Here is a 21635-nt window from a genome sequence, read left to right on the forward strand (position 1 = left end):
ATCCCACTATTTGCTTCAAAGTCATTTCTTGCACAACTTTATGCCACCACTTTCCTTTCATCTTTGATAAAAAGCCTTTTGCAGCTCCAGTTGTATTAATGCTACAGCTGTTTGTTGCAGCTGCATGCATTCAAAAAGCACTGATCTGTCAGAGACCCTGCACTGACTTTCCACCATAACTTTCCACACAGACAATTTCATCATTAACCAAATGACAGGAACTGGGTGTTCCTGATACACTGGAAGCCTGGTGGGCTTGTGAGAAGGCCATCAGCATCCTGGGCTGGTACTGATAGGAGCACAGCCAGGAGATTGAGGGACATGATTATCCCCCTTTGTTCAGTTTGAAATACATCTAAATATTGCTTCCAGTTTGGGAGACCTCAAAAAATAGGAAAGGCATTGACAAACTGGAACAAGCTCAGGATGAGCCATCATGATGGTTGAGTTGTCTTGCAAGAAGAAGCTGAGAGAAAGAATTTGTCTAGCCTGGGTGAGGAACAGCTTCAAGGGACACCTAAGAGCAGACCCCAAGCACCTAAGAGGGAGTCAGCAAGGCGATGGAGACAGGTTCTTCACAAGAGAGCACTGCAGGAGGAGAAGCCAAAGGCAGAACTTTAAATAGCTTCAGACCAGATATAAAGAAAAGCAATTTCCCCATGAGGACATCAGGACAGCTACCCAGAGAGGCTGTGCAGTCTCAGAGTTGTGCAAGCTCTGGCAGGACAAAGCCCTGAGTAACCTGGTCTGAGCTCTCAGCTGGAGCGAGACCTCCTGAGCTCCCGTGGTGGTGCAATGAGTCTGGTTCCCTGTTTGATCCAACCCACCTCTGAATAGCAGAACTATCTATCATATCCACAGAACTGCAGTGGAGGTATTAAAAGACAAGAGAGACGTAGAAATACCCTGTGTGTTTTCAAAGAGCAGGAGATAGATCAATAAAAACATACGTTTAGAAGTGCCTGTGTATTTGTGCAAAATATTTATAATTTGTGTAATTATTATAATTTGTGTAAAAATCTATGCTAAAATCCAACCACAAAATATCACTGTGTAGGAGCTGGCAATTACCTGAGATTATACACCTTCAAAACGATATTCCTTTTCTTTTCTCTTAGGCCAATACATCATTCTATTTCACTTTTTTTTTCACATTTCAGCTGTTTTTGCTAAGTGATCCAAAATTAAAGTTTTTCAAACTTTTTTTTTTTTTTTTTTTTTTTTCAGACAGGAAAAGGAACACTGATCTTTATACAACTTTTCATATTAGAAAAAAAAATGTTTGGGAGAAGAGGGGAGCTGCTGGTTGTAATGCTGGTTGTAATGTAAATGGGAAAAATAAAACAATAAAATACACACCATATTTTTTGCATTCTCATTTGACAGTCTATTTCAAACAGGGTGATTCTAAAAGAAAAAATAATGCAAATTAAAAAAGAATGATACTGGCATATATCTTGAGCTGGATACATTTTTAAATGTTTGAAAGTCTTTTGAAAAAAAATATTTTCACATATCTCAAATTTATTTTTTCAAATAGTTCTAAAGCCATACTCTGAGCTTTCCAGGGCAGCCAACCTAGTTACGTGTAAAGAGCCCAGAAGGATGTCTTGTCCCAAATGTAAGATAAATAGATAGATAAAAAGTTAAGCCAGCTGTTGATTTGTATCATCAATATCGACAATTCATCAAAAATTGATGAATTGAATCATCATCAAAAAACAGTGATCACCTTGTATGCAACTCACTCAGAGTGCATTGAATTCAGTCATCCTTTAGAGTCACCTGAGTTGCATTTAAATTCAGATACTGTACCTGAAACAGTCATCTGAAATACAGAGCTTAATTATTGCCTTCAAGAGTATTTAACTTGAAAAAGTCCATTTATGAAACAGCAGCAAGAAAAGGTTGACCTACTGCTGTCTTTTTGTTTGCACATCTATTTCTCAAGTAATGGCTTTTAAAAAGTGGTAACCATCACTAGACATATACACATCATCTCTATCATTGAGACCAATTGAATTTCCCCAAATCAAATTCCTTCCCAGCTTGTTTCCTTCGTCCGGGAGCTTTGGATGTGAGCAGCCTGCCGCTGAGCTCCCAGACCTCCAAGCAAAGGGGTTCACGTAGCAACGCTGGTATGTTCACTGGGAAGAGCACAGACCTCAGCTGCCTGCTTGTTGTTTCTCATCAGCATTTTCTGCTGAGGTTGCAGAGCAGCCACGTTTGTTACTTCCTCTCTTCTGCTCCCCCGCAGCACTCATCCCCAGACCAGCAAGGCGTCAGCCCAAGGAAGGCAAAGGATGCTCTCTGGCCACTCTTTCTACCTAGCTATGACTTGTACCCGTCCTCCACTCTCCCACCCTATTTGCATTTTGCATCATCAGCAGCCAGCCATAATAAGGTGAGATAAGGGAGAGAGATAAAGTGATGTAAGTGTTTTGTGATACATCTTTTAAAACATTTGAGTTATTTTGGTCCAGTGTTTAAAATCTTTCTATTTCAAGTAGGCTTCCTATGCTAGTACCTAAGCACTAGGTTTCAAGAAGTATACATGTAGGTGGGAGTCTGTTCTTTTTTAACAAGCCATTTTTCTCAAGGTTCACATGTCTCTCAACATGGCACTTCACCTTGATATTACATCTCAAGATCTCCAAACATCGAGCAAGACAGCTCTGTGTTAAGTTATAGATGAGGAAAGTGAAATGTTATGACTAGATTGTACCCCAGTTAAACAAAACAAACAAGGAGGGGGAAAAAAAAAAAAAAAAAGAAGAAAAAAAAAACTTGTATTACAACCCTCCCAACACTTCTGCATTGCTAATGATAGCAAGTCTGTGCAAAAGCACAGAAAGCTTCCTCTGCGGGCACACCAAGAATATCCCACTGTTTTTGCTTAGGAATAGGGGGCAACTGCATAACCAGCTCTCAGAAAAGCCCTCCAGATCTTCCTTGATTAGAAGGGACAATGTAATCTACGCTACAGCCAGCTCGTTAACTTTCAAGTTTATCACCACGAGCAGAAGTTTATTTTCCTTTTAAACCAGAAGTGATCATTCTTAGGGCAAGCTCCTCCACAAGCAGCAATGCATGACATTGGAAATGAAGCAAGGAGCCCACCTGCAGCTCTCCACCCCCACAGCCAGGGTGACTCAGTGGTGTCACCCCATACCCCAGCAGGGCTCAGAGCTCCCCCATTCCACCACCCCACTCTTACAGAGTCGTTCCACCACCAGCAGCGGCTGCTGAGGCCCAAACATCTCCTCATGTAAGGCTTTGGGCCTAGCAGCATTGCAGCAAACACTTCAGGCTCACATTACATATTTTGGTTCCAGTAGCTCCTGTTGTATAGGAGTTTCTGGTCTAATCAGAAAAGAGATGATGGGGACAAGAGCTGAATGATTATAGAAAGAGGGGAAATGGGAAAGCAAGAAACTATATATTAAGCATGTGATTAGACAAGCCCCTAGTACAGATTCCTGCTTTGCCACGCATCTTTTCTCCATGAGCCTGCACCACTTCTTTGCTGAAGAGTTCAAAGGGTCTTTGAACCGTGGAGGATCACAGTATCTCTTGAGGAGCTTTCCGTTGCCCCTTAGGCAGTCTCTGCCTGCCAGGACACCCTCATACCTGGTGTGCCAAATTCAGCTCTGTATGTTTTCCCCAGTGCCATCATTTCGAAGTAATTCCCTTGCTGTGTATGTACTGCCTGCTTCAAACAGTTGTAATCCCAGCCACAAAGCCCCTCATGCTCTCCGCAGTCAGAAGGTACACAGGTACCCTCTGGGTGTTCTTGTTCCTCTTAGTCCTTGGACACGACAGCAGGACTCTGTATGGAAGATTATTACAGGCAGTGCAGGAAGGCAGAGAGGCCCTTGAACAGGTCTTTACAACATCAGCAGGATCTCCACAATTAAAACAAGCTTCCTGGACCATTGCAAGATAATGCGATGTTGCTTGAGAAGAAGGTATGCACGCAGACTTCATTCTGAACACTTTCTGTCTCAGGTGCTTGGTCCAAGACTGCTAATGTGAACAGAATTATGGATAATCTGGGTGCCAGATGAAGAGGTGAAGTACCTGTATCTTCTATAACAAACTGAAGAAAATAGATCTTGTGGTGCTTTGTTTTTGTGGCGTGCACGTGTATGTTTTGTTTTTGTTGTTTTAGTCTTTTCTGAATTGCTTACATGCCAAGTTTGGAAAGGAAATAAAAATGTGTTTTTTTTTTTTTTTTTTTTGTTTTGTTTTATTTTTGTGTTTGTTTTTTTTTTTCTTTTCTTTTTTCTTTTGTCCTCTGAATTGAATCAAAATCAAAGTCATCCCAAACCCTGTCTGTGACAGTGGCCAACAGCAGGTGACAAAGTAGAGAACAAAGGAACACAGAAAATGTGAAGGGAGGACCGCTGTGGGGACATTTGGCCTTCAACAGTTTGGGGACACCCTGAAAGAAGTTTGGCACAGCTTCATTGTGCATGTTAGCTTTCAACACCTACTCTTTCCACTAATTTTACTGTCTTTCTTTTTGAACAGATTTCTGCTTTTATCAAAACAAAATCCATACCAAGCCTCCCAATTTAATTGTGTGATGTATGAAAATGTACTTATTTTTTGTTCAAATTTTCTGTATTGTCTTTTTTCTTCTTTTTTTTCTTCTTTTTTTTTTTTTTAATTGTATGATGCATGCTAATTTCTGAATGTAAAAAAGCGAGCATTCATTGCCCTGTAATGATCTCTGTGCCAGTCATAACTGGCAGACCTTTATCACATTACCTCTCGATCCTCTTTTTCAAACTGAGGAGCTCCAATGCAGTGAAACTCTAGCTCCTCTTTTCCATATCTGGTTTCTGTCCTTTGTTCCCCATCTTTTAATTAGCTGCTAACCCATGATAAGACACTTCTCTTATCTTGTGGCTGCCAAGCCATCACAAGCCTTTGACACTAGCTCTGCCAAAAGATTTCTAGAAATCCAAGTCCACTGTATTTATGTGTACATAAGCAAGCAGGGCAATAGGCCAGTGAATCTGTAGGGCGAAACAGGTGGTGCCAAGCATCTGATGAGTATTGCAGATGAATAGCCATAGTCTCATGGAGTAATTAGCACTGCACTCCTGCAACACATCTGGTTTAATTTTATTCAAAGGGCACTAATTTTGTGTGATATGGTATTGGTCTACTGTGTGAACCATGGCAAGGCGAGTGGGGATAATCAGATGATAAGATGACCAGATGCTTCATTAAGTGCACTCCTAATCCATATTAACCCACCTGTGGCATCACATCCTCTGTCAACTGGATGGACCTTCACTTCACTCACAAATACAAGGAATTCCAGGTTTGTGAAGAATGTCTTCTTTACTCCCCAAAAAATAACACTAGGATTACTCTCCCTTGATATGTGTAAATACAGCTGGCTATTAGTTTGCTACTTTCCATTCCTTTGGCACCCTGCAACTAATTAAGCAAATAAATTACATACCATAATATGTAATTTAGTATTTTCTTTTCCCACTTGATTTAGAACTCTGCATAAATGCTGCCAAGTCCTGGTGCTCCATCAGCCTTTTTTACTTCTGTTCTAAAAGATCCTCTGGTAGTATTTCAGTTTGAGACAGTTCCAGAGATTTCTCCCACACAAAAAGGCACTCTTCTAGAAAAATTTAGTACAAGGGCTCATTTAGCATTGTTTCTTATGGCCTTGTCATCTCTTTTCCCCCAACCACCACCTTTTTAATTTATTTTTTTAACTACTCAAACTACTCAATATCTTTCTCTTTTTTGTTTCTAATGGTCTGACAGGATTTTGATTTTTTTTTCCTAGTCCATTTTTACTGTTTTATCAAGCAAACCAAAAAGACTTTGACTAAAAAACTGTAATTATTGGGATTTATGCTCTTTTCCGTTTAACTCTAGTGAATATGATTTTCCTTTTTGGAAGGTTGCCTTGTTATTTCTAATAGACTCTTGTAATTTGCTGTTTACACATACAGTCTTTTTCACTTTATTATTGGTATTTTTTTAAATCTCCATTGATAGACGATAAGCATTTATTCCTAGCTTCTAATAATGGCATGTTTAAGCAGTCTTGATGCCACCTCAAGCAGTTTATCCTTTTAGCTCCTCCTCTTATTTTTCTCTCAAGAAAGTTGTTCAGATAATTTAGCTCCACTTCTTTAAAGTTACTTTGTTTTCTTTCTTAACTACCAGATGGATAATGAATTTGGGGTTACTGTAATTTCTATTAAAAATATGGTTCTTACATGTTATAACACCACCATGCATTGTTGTTACACACCCTGAAAACTCACATCATATGGGTTGCCTTCTTAATTGTTTCAGAAATGTGTCATTTATGGTGTCTACAGTAATAGATCCATACTTGTTTAACCCAATGAAGATGAGAGATGTGATACTTTCTTTGGTACTTTCCATAACCATCCTTTTTTTGTAGTTGTTTCTGACATCTGGAATTCAAATTTTATCAGTGTGTTTTCTTTCTTCTTGATAAGCACTTCTTCTTAAACTGTCCATATAAAATTGAGAGCATCCTCAGAATGAAAATCCCCATTGATTTAGTGCTGATGTTTGCTCTCTCAGAAATCCTCAACTGGACAATTAATAACAATAATAAATAAGAACAACAATGTCCTGCAGCAGCAGGGCTCTGTCTGGGGCTGCCTTGCAGGAGAGGGCAGGGGAAGCAGCACCATGCCCCAGCCGCACGCAGAACAGTTTGCCTCTCCTGCTATGCAAAGCTCCTTGTTTAATAAAATGTTTGCATGCACATATTAAGCATACATTTGTGCAGCAGTGTTTTTACAAAAGTCTTTCCACCCCTTCCCTTAGGCTGTCTGCCAGAAATACTCAACTGCAGCAGTTCAAGATTTCTCTCTAGCCTAAGCCCACATAAAAATGTTGAACCGGCATATGACCCGGCCTCCTCCAGCCATAGAGCATTTAACTATTAACTACTCTCTGGACTGTGGAAGATTTATATCAACAGCACATGTCCTGTTCTAGCCACTGTGTTATGGCTGGATGAAGTGCTACTTTAAAGGATGTCACTCTCAGGACATGACAGCTTGTAAAGTGACCTCCTGGAGCAGAGACAGAGGGACATCAGGGACCTATGCTTGAAAGCAGTGCTCATGCTGTGGAAAGCTGAGGTTTCAGAGGAAGGCTGCCTTAAAAACTCTGGTGCTCTGAGCAAAGATAAGGACAGGCACAGACCCTAGCGAGACATCTAGTTTCTGTGCACAAGTCCATCAGATCCATGTAACCAAAGCACAGTAGAAGCCGGTTATGCTGGAACAGTATTCAGTTGTGTAAAATGTTAGAGTTTATGGTTATACAAAGAATTCAAACAGCACTAGTTATAGACAGTTTTAGATCCCATGAATAGTAGTCAGATTAAATATTTAGATGCCTTTCTCCAATCCTGATCTACATGGGAAAAGCAAAAGGAACCAACACTACATACAGCTAAAAGCCTTCTCAGAAATAAGAAGAAAGACATTTTGAAAGAAGTGCCACATACAAGTCAAAGACCCTTCCAAAAGCTGTAGAAGACAAAAAGGTTGTTTTGGTGATTACAAGCCAGAAGAGACTCCCTCTCCTAGTCCTGCAGACTCAGCCTCTGCAGCAGCAGAAGGCAACTGTAAGCATATCTAATCCTCAGAGAGACCATGCGCTATATCCACACAGTGGAAGCATCGCAAACCACAAATATTGAACCTCTCTACACAACTTTTCTGTACCACAGATCAAACCATTTCTTTCCCCTTCTCCAGTAAGGAGAACTGAAAGCATTCTAATTCAGGAATTAAACAGAAATAAGATTTAGACCCTAACCATTTCTCTTACCACAGAAAGAAAATTGAATCACTAACAGACTGAAATAGTGAATTAAAATCTTAGCTGAAAATTAGAAGTCATTCTGGACAGAGAAATATCCAACCAATTTATATATATATATATATTTATTCATTTATTATTTTTTTTTTTCTGTGTTAACTTGCAGACCTAGGTTTTTAGTGTCCTTCATTAAGTACAATTCTTATGAATTATCTGCAGGCATGGTACCCTGTCAAGCAGAGGTCATTTCAATGACCAAACAGCTGGTAGCTGCCACCACCATGTACTCCTGAATGAACATCAGCCACCGAACAGTTACTGGATTGACAGCAGGGAAGTCAGCCCAGCTGTAGAAGAGCACTGGTTTACGATTCAAGAGCTTCCATTCCCAAATTTGCTTTGCAGTGGTGAGCAAACTCAGCTGGCCTCTATCTCACTTCCCTGTATCACCCAGGGAAAGCAACAGCAGTTCTCTCCTGCACATGGAAACATTATGAGAAGAGCAGGCATAAAGCTACTAAACAGTGTAAAGAACTCGGGCTGCCCAGCTGTTGGATTACAGTCCCCAGATACCACACAAAGCAAGTACTTGTTATCAGACCCCAGTCACAGTCAATCTACCTCATTAATAGCAGCAGTTAACCTTTCAACTGGAGGAATTAAAAAAGATGCAAAAATTAGTAATTACTGACCAAGCTCTCCTGATTTTAAGTTAGTAAAGCTCATGGCAACACCACAGCTGCAATTGGACAGAATTCAGCTCATGTTGTGAGACCAGAAGGCACCTTCTCACAGAAACCCCTCTGGTCCAGCTGCTTCCTGTGCTCCAATTCCCAGGAGCTGCTGTGTAACAACATTAATGCAGACACATTCTTGACAGTCATTTTCCTTAGGGTTTTATGCTGTGTCCACTTACAACCCCTGACAGCAGAGCCCAAGGACAGGTCTAACCTTCCTAAACCTAGAGAATTCTTCTTCTTTAACAAGAGAGTTCCCCACACCAAGCCTCCCACTTTCAAGTATTTACAGAATAATCTCCCCATGTTTCCTTTCCAGAGAAGCCAGGTGACACAGCCCAGCTTGTGTGTTCAAATTCTAGTTTCACAACATGCTATCTCAGGAAAACACCTGTGTTTTTCCCACCACTGCCACCCATTTAGCAATTTCAGGCACTGCTGGATAATAAGAGAGTTTCCCCAACTCACATAGCACTTTCCTTTCTCCTCTCCCCTTACATCCTCTGAGCTGATGAAGCAGAGGACATGGATGAAGCCCAAGAAGCCTGCATGAGGAAGATCAGCGGTCCTTGCTCCGTTCTTACCAGTCGTGCTGCAAAGCTCCCAGACCCGGCTGGGAGATGAGGTGAGAGCCAGACTTCCTCTACCGCCTGGGGATGCTCCACACCAGAGGCAATTATACCTCTGCTCAGCAATTCTCTTCAGAGAGGCAGAAAGAAAAGACAACTCCAGACAGACAGAGACAGTGCTGTGCTTTCTCTCTTCATACCTAGTGACATGCCCTTTCCTACTCTTCAGTTTAAAGGATTGAATTTTACCTGCTGTCCTTCCTCCAGCTCCAGGAAATCCTGGATCTGAGAAGCAATCGAAAAAGAGGCAGCCCCTTTTTCTGAGCCCAGAGCAGCCCAGAAGCAGCCCAGTCCAAGTTGCAATTGTAACAGATTAGCAGGGAGTTTGCACTAGGAGTTTGCTCTGGCATAGGTTAAGGGTGGGAGGACTGGAAGAGGACTGACGTACGGATGCCTGTATAAGGCCTTGTGACAACTAGCAGTTGTCTCGGTGGTTTTACAAGTATCAGTTGTATTTACTCTAGCTCAAGTGTTGCAGACTGCAATAGAAATTCAGGTTTCCTGTGACTGCTTCCCAATTCAGCATTCATCAAACAGCCAACACCCTCAGCCAGATCAAGGCCTCGTCATGGTAGATACTAGATAGATAGAGAAGATGACATCATCCCAGCCCAAATACCTGGCGAAGATAAAGAGGGAGTTAGATGATAGCAATGTGCCTGGAAGGGAGAAAAACAAACCCAACCATGCCCCCTCTTGGCCTCTATCAAAATAATGATTACGTGAAGGGGAATGCTTAAAGCCCTGAATGTGAGCATGCATGTAAACAAAAATCAAGACTTAAAGCTGGGAAGACGTTTAGCTGAAGTCTCTAAGCTTCTGTCTATAATAACCATCCTGCCCTCTGATTAGAGCCAAGAAAACGGCTTAGCATTTTTCCTCTTCTCTAATCGAATGCTATTTGTAAATGCATTTTTCATCCCTCCTATCTTTCCAGTTGGTTTTATTTAGGTAGACATGTCAGGGTGGTAAATTTTAGACCTATAATTTGTGGCTTCCTGACTTGTGGATCATTGCAGAGGAGTTCTCATGGTGCTGTTCCTCCAACTAAATATTTACACACATATACCATGTACATAGCTTTTACTTATGTGTATGGGCAAAGGCTCTGCATAGCTCACATAATTTTCCAGTCTACATGTGTTTCTAATCATGACAGCACATTGAAAATATGTGCCTACAAAACACATTTTAAATGTACTTATACAAAACAGTATGTGCTTACCCTTGAGGTGTTTGCTATATATAGAAAAGCTGAAGCTTAGACTTCCTGTTCTCATTTTCTCCTTTCTCTTGATATTCATTGTATCCAAGCTTCCATTACAATTCAGCTGTACATTATTTTTCACTGGCAGTGAATCAACTCAGACACGAATGCTGATAATACACATGTATGTGATAAAGCACAAGACTATCCCCTAAAGACTCCCATATTTCATCCAGTTCAACAGTGATGGTGGTACAGGAGTGAGCATCATTCTTCTGCTCAGTCAGTTTCTTACTGAGAGACCACATTTACAGGTCTTCAATGTATCAAAAAGGAGTATAGTTATAAGTAACTAACAAAGTTTGCTATCATTATATTTATTTTATCATACCATAAACATACTTTTTTTTCCAAAAAGAAAAAAAAAAATCTATTGATTTTGATCTTGCCTACTTAAGTGCTTTTAACAGTTAAGTCCAAAGCCTCTTTAACTTGGTTGTTTTAGTTTGTGGATAAGGCCAATGAATAATCCTATGAATTATTCCTGATGGCAAGCCCAAAGACATTTCTTTATAAAGTTACCTATCCCAACCAAGCTACATGCACCCAGAGTGTCAAAGGTCAGTCAAACTTTCAACCATGAATGGGAGCATAAAGAGCCATGGTTAGCTCTCGACTGCTTCACAGTTTTTAAAACATTAGTTCTCAGTCAACAGTTACTCACCTCTGGGATAGCCTTCCCCTTCCTAGGAAACACAGAATATATATGACCAGAGCCTGAAGGCATCAACACATTAAACATATTGAAAATATATGAGATTTAACAAAATTACTTTGGATATTTCCTTTGGACTAATCTTATGAACTCTAGCAGTCCTCTAGAAGTAAACAGTGCTATATAAATGTATTCACACGCTGACAAACGCTTGCAGGACTAGGGCCTAAATTAAGGAGATTCCACAAGCCTTACTATTATCCAGATTTACAGATGATCTATTCAACTTTACATGGTTATGTTCCTTTTTCATTTTTATTATCATCTTGAATGGATTTGTATTGATGTGCATGACTGGAGAGTCTGTGCTTTGTATGAATATACGCATTCATCCACAGGGAACAATAAGTCATCTTTCTCCCACTGCAGAAGTTTGTCAGGGAGCAGAGAGAGACCCACCGAGCTTAGCCAGGCAGTCAAACACCACAAAAAACAAATAGAAAACAATAGAAGCAAACAGTTTCTGAAGGACTCGTAAACTAGGCCTTTATGTATGAGCTGCTTGTTAAACAGTTGCAAACAACAAGTCAGTTTATAAGATTCAGAAACTTCATGCAATCTATTTGAGATAAAATACAAGAGAGGGCTGAGCAGACCAGAAAATCCAAGCAGCACTAGTCACCACTTGCTCAAAAGCCGAACTAGCTCAATAACTGTTATTGTGCCTTCTTACAGCAGAGTTGTAGATAAAGCCCTAATTGCCCAACCGGTGAGACAGCAAACACCATCTGTTCACACAGTGATATTTGAAAATAAATAAATAAATAAATAAAACAGCAACAAAACATGGTCAGAAATTCTGGATGAGGGATAGCTTCTTGCATGGATCCATTTGAAATGAAGTTATAGGAAGTGATATGAAAGTATGCTATATAAGTAATGCATACTTAAGTGGTCACTTTCTGCATGCTCACATAACTCCCATCTTGGCCTCAACCAACAGGGACTGACATAGGGTATCTGCCAGGGCTACAAACACAAGATGCTGCCGTTTGCATAAAAGCACTAGATCTTTCCATCTGGACCTCCGACAGCCTCATATGGTCTCCAAAGGAGGCAGAGTGAGGGGGCTCCAGCAGGCAAACACCAAAAAAAGAGCATCGCTTCCAAGAGAAAGACCCTTCTCGGGCCTGCTGGGACTCCAGCCCAGCACCACAGGCACAGTGCCTGAGGGCAGCAGTGCTGGGAAGATCACACAGTGCTGATCTCAGAGAATGAGGAGGCGTGAGTTTCAACCATCACACTGCTGCGCTGGCTTTCGCCTCACATGATGACAGTGCTGCATGGAGGAACCATGCAGACATCAAACATACTTTGCTGTGGAGTATCCTTTTTGCTCTAATCTACTGTCCTCATCAGGGATCTTCAGCAACAGCCAGTGTTCCTGGCACAGCATCGCACCCAAGGTTACTGAATAACCCCATAAACGCTCCAGCTCCTCCCAGCCACAGACCAGTTCCTACCCTGGCAAAGAGCAGGGCCACAAAGATGATCAAGGGACTGGAGCACCTCTCCTTTGAGGTAATGCTGAGAGAGCTGGGAATTTTTAGCCCAGACAAGTGCAGGCAGGTTAGGGGAGATCTTATCAATGTGTATAAATACCTGAAGGGAGGGTGCAATGAAGACATAACCAGGCTCTTTTCAGTGGCGTCCAGTATCAGAAAAAGACACAGTGGACACAAACACAGGAAGTTCCCTCTGAACATGAGGAAGCACTTTTCAACAGTGCAGGAGGCTGAGCACTGGCACAGGTTGCCCAGAGAGACTGTGGGGTCTCCCTCCTTGGAGATCTTCCAAAGCCACCTGGATATGGTACTGGGCAGCCTGCTTGGGGTGTCCTTGCTTGAGCTGGGGTTGGACCTCCAGAGGTCCCTGCCAACCCCAGCCTCTGACAGTCTGTGACCATTCCTGCTTCATCTCCACACTTGCAGCCAGGGTCTGGCAACTGCTGCAGCCATTTCCCAGGGTTGGAGGACCCCAGCAAAGACCCATGGACATGGGAGGCCAACCAACTCACTCAGAAGTTTTCCTATAGCCAAACTCTGGATGAGACCATCTCTTACCCACCATCTCCCATGGCAGACTCAAACAAGGACCCATTTGGGGTAAGGGTTTTGTTCCATTAAATATTTACCATATCTGAGACTTGTTTTAAGCTTGGCATGGAAATTCAGAACATCGTTTTACCCAAGTTTTATCAAAATCTGCAAATTCATGGGAAAAATAATCAGGAATTTTAAGTCAAGATTGCTGCTAATAAATCTGAACACTGCACTGTCTAGTTTACCCCATTCTTGTAAACCCATAACTTGACTCACTCTAGTATTATAATTTTAATCCATAATCATCAACTTTTTCTATTCATTCTGATGAGGATTTCTTGAGAGGATAAATGGATCTTTCAGACAAAAGGAATTGAAACAAAACAATTTTTAAAAAGGTTAAGTGGCGCCTGATAGTCTACAATCTGTCAAGTTAAGCAAACAAGGGGGAAAAAAAGAAACCCTACCTTGTAAATATGGCAATTACAAGTCTAGTTTCTACAGTCTGGAACCGAGCCAGGACCTAAGTGTGAAGGATTGAGAGGAAAATTTGTTGTAAATTCCTTCAAGTGAAAGTTCTTATCTAAAAGGCAAAGAATATCAGTTTTAGAAAGGTCATGAAGTCACAACACTTTTTTTGAAGCCCAACTTGAAATGTCAATTTGACCTCTTTTTAAAAGCAGAGAGACACAGCTGCATTTGGAGTGCAAGCCTTACACTAGAAAAAGAATAGCAATGATTAACAAGATGTTTTGCACTGAACTTTGTGTAGACAGGCATGAAAAATATTCTTTCAAAATTCCTAGCAGACATCATAATCTCAATGACTGAAAAAAAAAATATTGTTGTATATTCTCAGTTTAAAGGGAGGAAAAATAAAAAACAAGAGAAACAGACCTTTCATATAGGCATAAAGTTGCAAGTTACACATGAGCTGCATCAACAGATTTCACATGAGCCTGGCTTTTTTCCTTCTCTTGTTGAGGGGACTTGCTGCGATGACAGGGAAATGTGGCAACTGGCAGACCTGTGCTTCGACTTTACAAATCCAAGCTGTCTGGGAAGGGTTGTAGAAAGGGTGAAACAGTGACTCAGAGACAGAGCCAACAAGTCCTGCAACTCCATCTCTGAGAAATCTTACAGAAGGGTAGTTTAAATTTGGGTAGGATTCAAAAACACATGGGTATACAAACATATACCCACAAACGTACACATGTAAATGAGCTCATACAAAGCTCAGCAAGTTCCACTGAAACCAGAAAGCCTGACTAGAAGATTCACTTTACATCCATCCTTTGCATTTTATTCATAAATTAAATAGATTGTGGGCGTTGTGACTAACTGGCAGACGGTAAATTGAGGCACTACGTGGTGTTGATAAACCATGAGGCAAAATGTTCCTTCTCCTGATTTTTAATTGGAGGTTAATTGAACTCTGGCACACTCTATTTTAAACAATCTCTGGCACCAGAAACAAAAAGACTAAGAATAACTTCATTAATGTATTCCCACAGTCTATTACACATTCATCACTTACATTGCCCAGATATATCGTCAAAGGTAATGAACACACATATCAATAACAATATTCTGATGCTCTTCGCCATTCTCTATCAGGGGTGCTTGATCCTGCTTTCCAAGGGAAGTAAAAGGATAGGAACATTCAAGAACATCTAACAAGATCTAACTCTCCAAAGCTTCTCCAACATCTGCAGCATAATACAAATGCCTTGATTCTGGTCCTCCGTTTCTGCTCACCTGACACATAATTGTATACAGATGTAAAAGTGGCTGTGAATTTTATATAAAATAACTTAGCAATGTTTTACATGTATGTCCTATGTAGCACCAGAAAGCCTTGTGTCAAAATTCGTGCCACTTTCTGTTACTCCCAGTAGAAAGCTGGCAGAGCATCTACAAAAAGACCTTGCAAGAAATAAGGGTCCTGGCAGAAAAGTGGTAGTAAATCCTACCACAAAACCATTATGGCACCATAGGACATGTAGGTAGACTCAAACCAGCTGGCAAAGCTGCCCCATTTCAGGAAATACATGTCAGAGCATTTCCAAGGTAGCCTGAGTTGTAGCATGGCTCAAGTAGAGAGGAGAAGCCAAAAATATCTCATGTGGGGTTTTCTGCAGATTTTGAAAAATGGAGGTTAAGAGTTACTGCTGTGTTTTGCTTTTAATTTATCAGATTATTATTCTCTTGTATTACTACCTTGCTATGTATGTTACTCCTCCTCCCTCCAAAAAAAATTTAAATGCAACACCCTTAAATCAAAGGTTGTACCCACTAATAAGTTACCTATTTAATATTTTTATATAGTTTCTTTTCCACAGTACAGGTCATGTTGAAATTGGTCTAATTAAAATACTTTCACTTATTTGCATGACTAATCAGTGTTTGTCAGCAACATGGCACCTTACAACTTCAAAGCACTTTAACTGCATTTAAAATGGGTTATCTGAAAACTTGCCCAAGAACGTATCTTGGAATCTGATGCACAAACTCAGGGAGCTATTGCTCCCTGAAATAACTGATGCCTTCCCATGTGCATCGGGTCACAGTGAGGGTAATAGTCACAGGCCTGAAGAAGCATGCATAGTACTTATGGAAAAAATGAATGGTCCACAGAGGAGATGAAGACAGCATTCAGTGACACTGGAAAGCAGATGGCTCATTCCTCTGAGAGGCAGATAAGACAGTCTATCCCATGCTTTTTGCTGAAGAAAGCTGTCACACTCATGTGCAAATGAAGTCCCACATCTCTAAAACTGCTTGCAGGAGACTTGCCACCGTTCTTTCACTTCCTTCTCTTTGGAGCTTTTGACAGACTCGCATGCCAAAATATATAGGACATCTGGTGCTGCTTTCTGAAGACTCTGGCCATTGGCGTTTTGCACTGTACAGGGAATTCATTTCTCAGTATAACACCATCGCTGCATCTCCCCACACATCCTGCACCCCTAAGCCACCCGTTGGCTGATAGAACATGAAAGTGATTGCTTCTCAGTTTGTTGGAACAAGGAACTTACCATACACAGAAACAAGCTACTTCCATAAGTGCTGAGCTTTCTCTGTAACTCTGCAAATTTTCTTTTCAAAAAATTAAGGATTGAAATAGCAATGGAAAAAATGTCATTTCAGTTCTCTCAAAGGAATATTAAAAGAACAGATCTATAAAATCTATTATTTTATATTTTAATTTTGTTTGGTTTTAAAGAAAAACTATTAATATGCTCTTACTGGCTGAATAGAGTTGTCTATAATACTTTCATCTTGTTTAGGGTGTGGAGGGGGAAGCAATCTTTCAAATTAAATTTGAGTGTTGTTGTTGTTTGTTTTGTTTGTTTGTTTTCCCCAAATGAACAACAGTGGCAACTGCAGATGACAATTTTATTCTAGAAAACTGCAAACCTGCAAAAGTATTGATTATATATGCAACTGTTTCCTGGCCTTTTTTCTTGGTCGTGCCACTGAGCTAAATCTTCAAATACATTTGCTCCATTGTCTCACGCTCCTTTAAACCTCAAAACTTACTACAGTTATAGTGATTTGATGTGCATATGGTGGCTTTTATCCAGAATGACCTGAAAGTTCTTGCTGAACTGTACCAGGATGCAATTACATAGAGCCTCTGCAAATTCATAAGGCTGGAAAGAGACTTCAGGAGATCATTAAGTCTGTCCCTCCCATCAGGATCAATTAGACTTGGCTATTGCTGACAGAGGGCTGCCTAACCTGTTCTTAAAGACAACAAGCAATGGAGATGCCACAGCTTACTTCAGCTCTCTAAACCAGTGCTTAACTCTCCTGGTAGACAGATTTTTCTACTGGCTTTTTGCTCCATACTGTAATTTAAGCTTATTGCCTCCTGTCCTATAAAAAAAAGTCTTGTCATTTTTATTTATTTACAGAAATCCTCATCATATTTGTTCTTCTGACATCAAATCAGTCTTAAGACTATGTAACAGCCAGGAAGATCTCTGAGCAAAGCATCTCTGCATTGCTTTTTCCATTCCAAACCAAGGCACTTAACTTCTGCCCTTTAGGCCTTTTTAATTGTATTATTATTGCTTAGTACCACAGTACCTAGAAGCCAATTAAATCATGGACACAGTGTGCTCTGGACACTACAACTTTAAGGTATTGCAGGCTACAAAATGCATGTGATCTAAATAAGGAACACAGAGTGTAAGAAAGGGATAGAGCGTTTAAAAAAAAAAAAAAAAAAAAAAAACAGCTTGCTTGCCAATGTCAACAAAATATCCTACGAAAACTAGATGTATCCTATCAGTTGGAAAGCTAAAACTGTTTTATGAATAGGATGGAGAATGTCTGTAAACTACTGTCCTTCCCCCCCACCCCCCAAACCAACACAATTATCTGTGTTTGTATCTCATTAATAATGTATGATCATTTCTCATTAGTTTCTCCTGTATTAAACAACCCTTCACTACCCCTGAGCTTAGATAGTAAACATTTACAATGCAGTGTTAAGTTTATAGCATGGTCAGCACAAGGAAGAGGTCAAGCTTCCATTTCCTGGCTGGTGGCCAAGAAGCTCCAAATCTCCTGACTTTGAGAGGGGAGCAGGAGATACAAAATCTATCCAGACCAAAGCATGCCCAGCCCTAGCACAACTCCCATGTCCTCCCCAGAAAGCACTGCTTGAAACATAACCTACGCTAAGCAAATCGTGCCTGAAAAAAAAAAAAATGTATAAAAACTATTTACTTTAAAACAAAAACACTTTATAACTTAGTTGTAACATACATTGCCTCTTCAATCCTCTGAATATAGTTTTAACTTACCACAAGTCTAGAGATCGCTCAGGAAAATCATTAAGTTTGCATATATGAATGAAAAGGGCTCCCCCCACCCCGGAGACTCCTTCCCCTCTTCCTTTTCTTACCGCCCCCCCTCCAGCCGCCCCATGAATACAGGAAGAGAGATCACCAGCTGCCTGCTGAAGAAAAACAACCACCGAATAGTGTGCATCATTCAGATGACTTGGATGATTCAGTTTTTCCACGTGAACTTTGCTGAAGATGCACACAAACGGTGCCTTGTGCATTTCTGAATCAAGCACGTAATTAACAGTCCAAGTACATATCAACAAAACTTCTATCAGAAGAACTTTTCATCTGAAATGCAGCAGTATCTGTTATCTTACAATGCAGTTCCAGTTCTCAAGCCTATTAATAACTAGATCCACCTGTGCCTATACACTCCACTATCTCTGGACTTTAAATATCCATTTTAAATTGTTCTCAAAAGTTGCATTGAACAGGGCAGTGAAAAGAGGATCTAGTGGCAAGCTCATCATTTTGAAAGCCACCTGATGTGATGTGCATTGGTTTTAGAGTGGGAGGGCTGGGAAGGAACAGAAAAGCCAGATGTTGCAAGCACCCTGCTCTCCCAGATACCATGAAACAGTAAGCAGCTGCTTGTTCTCAAGTGTTCCACAAGGTTACTTGCAGCTACGTTTTTAAAGTTCAAGATGCTCTCATTTTCTAGCAACTTGTAGGAGAATTATATTTAAAAATTCCAGACAGTAGGCTAAGAGCAAAGGAACACACAAATGCAAAGTGCATACACGTTTACTTAGTGTATTTTTGTTTTAACAATGCCCAAAGATAAAGAAATAGTGCCTGTTTTTACTTCTCTAATTTTCTTTTCTCATTTGTTCAAAAGTTCACTTGATTCCTCTTCATCAACGAGATCCTATTTTTATTTCTCCCCTGCAGCCATAAGTCAAGAGCCAAACAGATTAAAAACGAAACCATTAAACTAAACAGATTTGACACAAAAAGTAAAAAGAAGAATCAGTCCTAATGCTGCCTTGGAAAGAACCTCCTGCCAGACTAGCCCTATTTATTTACTAGGAGAAACACTTATTTATCCTGGAGAACAAAAGCAGCACGAGCGTGTTGAACACAACGCTGCCTTCCACAGGGGCAGAAGCGTGACAATGCAGTAACAGCCCCAGGGGCTCAGCAGGGGCAGCCAACCGAAGCCATCTAGGCGAGCACGCAATTGCTTCTGAGTGTACCCACGAGTGCACGTGCAACACCCATGACACCGCACTTCAAGCAAGGGAGAAGGTGGCAAAAGATTGAACGGACTGGTCGTCACTGGTAGTAGCTCAAGACTCAGAAGAAAAGAGCAGAAATGCTACTTGGCCTGGTGCTTTCATCAGCAAAAGGAAGCCTTTGGGGTCACCTCATGTGTCCCTTTCCGTGAGGGCACCGTATAGGATATTGTCTTAAGAATACAAGGTAGGTAAGAGCACCAGAAAGCCATCAGAGAAACACACTTAGGTAGCATCTCTTCTTCCTCCAATGGCCTGTAACCCACAATTCTATTTTTTATTTTCTTTATAACCGATTTTTGCTTCATTTTAGGATGTTACATTAATGTGTGTGCAACCTGAAGAGCTCATATCTAACTAGTCAGGCTGGTGCCACTCATTTTGCAGCTCCTGCCCCGAGTCAACACTGCCAGACTCACCTACCCTCCCCCAAACATCTCTGATCTCACCCAGCTACATGAGCAGCAAGCACTGTGTGAGACCAGAGGGTGCCCAAAATTTTGAAAACGTGTCAAATATTTCATCGGAAACTTGATGAGAAATTCACAGTCACAGGAACGAACTCAGGGAGATTTCACACATCAGTCACAAGAGCTGCTTCAGGATTACTGAATTTCAGAATTCTGATAACTTTTTCTTTTCTTTTCTTTTTTTTTTCCCCCCTGCCATTTCTTGGTAGTAATAGTACTTTTTCATCACAGCCTCCCATCATACTCCCTCCTTTAGTCAACCACTAGGGAAATAAGCCATGATGTTGAAACTTGAGCCTCTTCCACATCCTACTGGAGGATTCCCTCACACAAACCATATCCATCAAAAGCAGGACAGCAAACTTCAGTCAGAAGCAACTCAATTTTCCTGTGGCCAGGTTCACCCATAAGTGAGTACCCCCGGTGTCTGCCTCAATGCCTTATTTTTCAGTGTCTCACTTATCCAACCCCATCTTCCATACCTTCAGTAAAGGCCTTTCTGCTTTTCCCTAAAACCTTTTGTATGACCCAGCTTATCACACCCATCACTCCTTTCTTACTGCTAGCAGGGTGTGAGGCCCACCTTGCTGCCAGCTCACAAAACAGCAGCACCAGGGCAGGAAGGAAATCCCCTACTTGACCACAGGGCAGCAGGAAGCTCTCAGAGCAGATGCTGCTAGTAAAAAGGTCAAACCCATTCCTTAAAAAGCCACAGAGCTGCTTCACAGAGCAGCCCCCACATGCCAGCAGAGAGCACCGAGCTCACCAGTGGCCTGCCACTTCAAGGGTTAATGCCCAGCCATACTCTGGCAGCATCCCAGACAAGCGTTCCCCCCACTGGGAAATAATTAGACGGGCTCGATCCTAAATGTTTGTGCTTCCTGTTTCTTCTGCAACCAAAAGCTTTCTAGATTTGTATTTTGGGAGCTGAGCCAGGTCCATTGCTCAGCTGCTGAGCAGCAGCAGGAGAAAAGGGCTGCTGCTGTAAGCTGGTAGGCTCCTACTTGCCTTTTCTTCTCTCTGTGCTGCCAAGTAAATTAACAGGCAGCAGGGGAGGAACAGGCTGGAAAAGGGAGGGGGTCTGTGGGGCAGGTCCACACCCATCTTCCCAACAGGACCTGCAAATCCAGGGTTAAGAAATTCAAAAACTAGGAGAAAAAACAGGCCTTTCTTCCCGTCCAGCAGTAAGAGAGCTGCGTGCTTGCAGTTCAAGGGCCAACTACTGCTTGGGGTGGTCTAAGCAGCTTCAAAGCGAAGCTGAAGCTGGCAGCTAAATAAGCAGAGAAGAATTCTTAGATGAACCAATAGCTTGCAGGCAGAGCTATTTTTACTGGAGAGCTTGGACAATGAAACAAGCTAGATCATGCTATAAGTATTAAAAGTTTTATAGCTATTTGTTTGTGCACTAAATTCCTGGAAAGTCCCTTGGCTTTAAGTTAGGGAGGAGAGGGCAAACAGGAAGATGGAAGGGAAACAATAAATTTTGGAGATCTGCTATCATCCTCAGGTACACCACCTCCCACCAAAACACAAATGGTGAAGACCCATGCCAGAATATTTCAAAAACTTCTGCATCTTCAATGGGACATTCAGGGGGCTTCAGACAGCCTCAACTAGAGCCACGTTATGCCTAAGACTGTGTTCAAGTTCTGTGAAGGAACAATTAAAACTCTAAAATTGCTCTGCAAGAACCTACCACATCCGAACCACTGGCCATTCAATAAAAACAGTAAAAATAATAGTAAAATAAAGATGCAGCCACTAATGTTTGGTTGATCATCTTCAGCAGGGCAAGTAGCCTTGGTTTCATTATTACTCATTATT

At 41.2% G+C, this 21635-nt stretch overlaps 1 protein-coding gene and 1 long non-coding RNA gene across 2 annotated transcripts in view; one reads left to right on the plus strand and one right to left on the minus strand.

The window, feature by feature from the left end:
• The window catches only part of IPCEF1 (interaction protein for cytohesin exchange factors 1), a 71062-nt gene extending 61546 nt beyond the window's left edge, over window positions 1-9516 (minus strand). The window contains exon 1 of the mRNA XM_068677144.1: window positions 9410-9516. The gene's annotated coding sequence lies outside the window, so the exon portion shown is untranslated. The remainder of the gene's footprint in view (window positions 1-9409) is intronic.
• A 3407-nt stretch (window positions 9517-12923) lies between these two features.
• Window positions 12924-14996, plus strand: LOC137854114 (uncharacterized). Its single transcript, XR_011094958.1, has 3 exons — window positions 12924-13014; window positions 13134-13307; window positions 14862-14996. It is a non-coding gene; the product is annotated as an uncharacterized lncRNA (long non-coding RNA).
• Window positions 14997-21635: the final 6639 nt, after the last annotated feature.

Source organism: Anas acuta, chromosome 3, assembly GCF_963932015.1.
Source record: "Anas acuta chromosome 3, bAnaAcu1.1, whole genome shotgun sequence".
Taxonomy (NCBI): domain Eukaryota; kingdom Metazoa; phylum Chordata; class Aves; order Anseriformes; family Anatidae; genus Anas; species Anas acuta.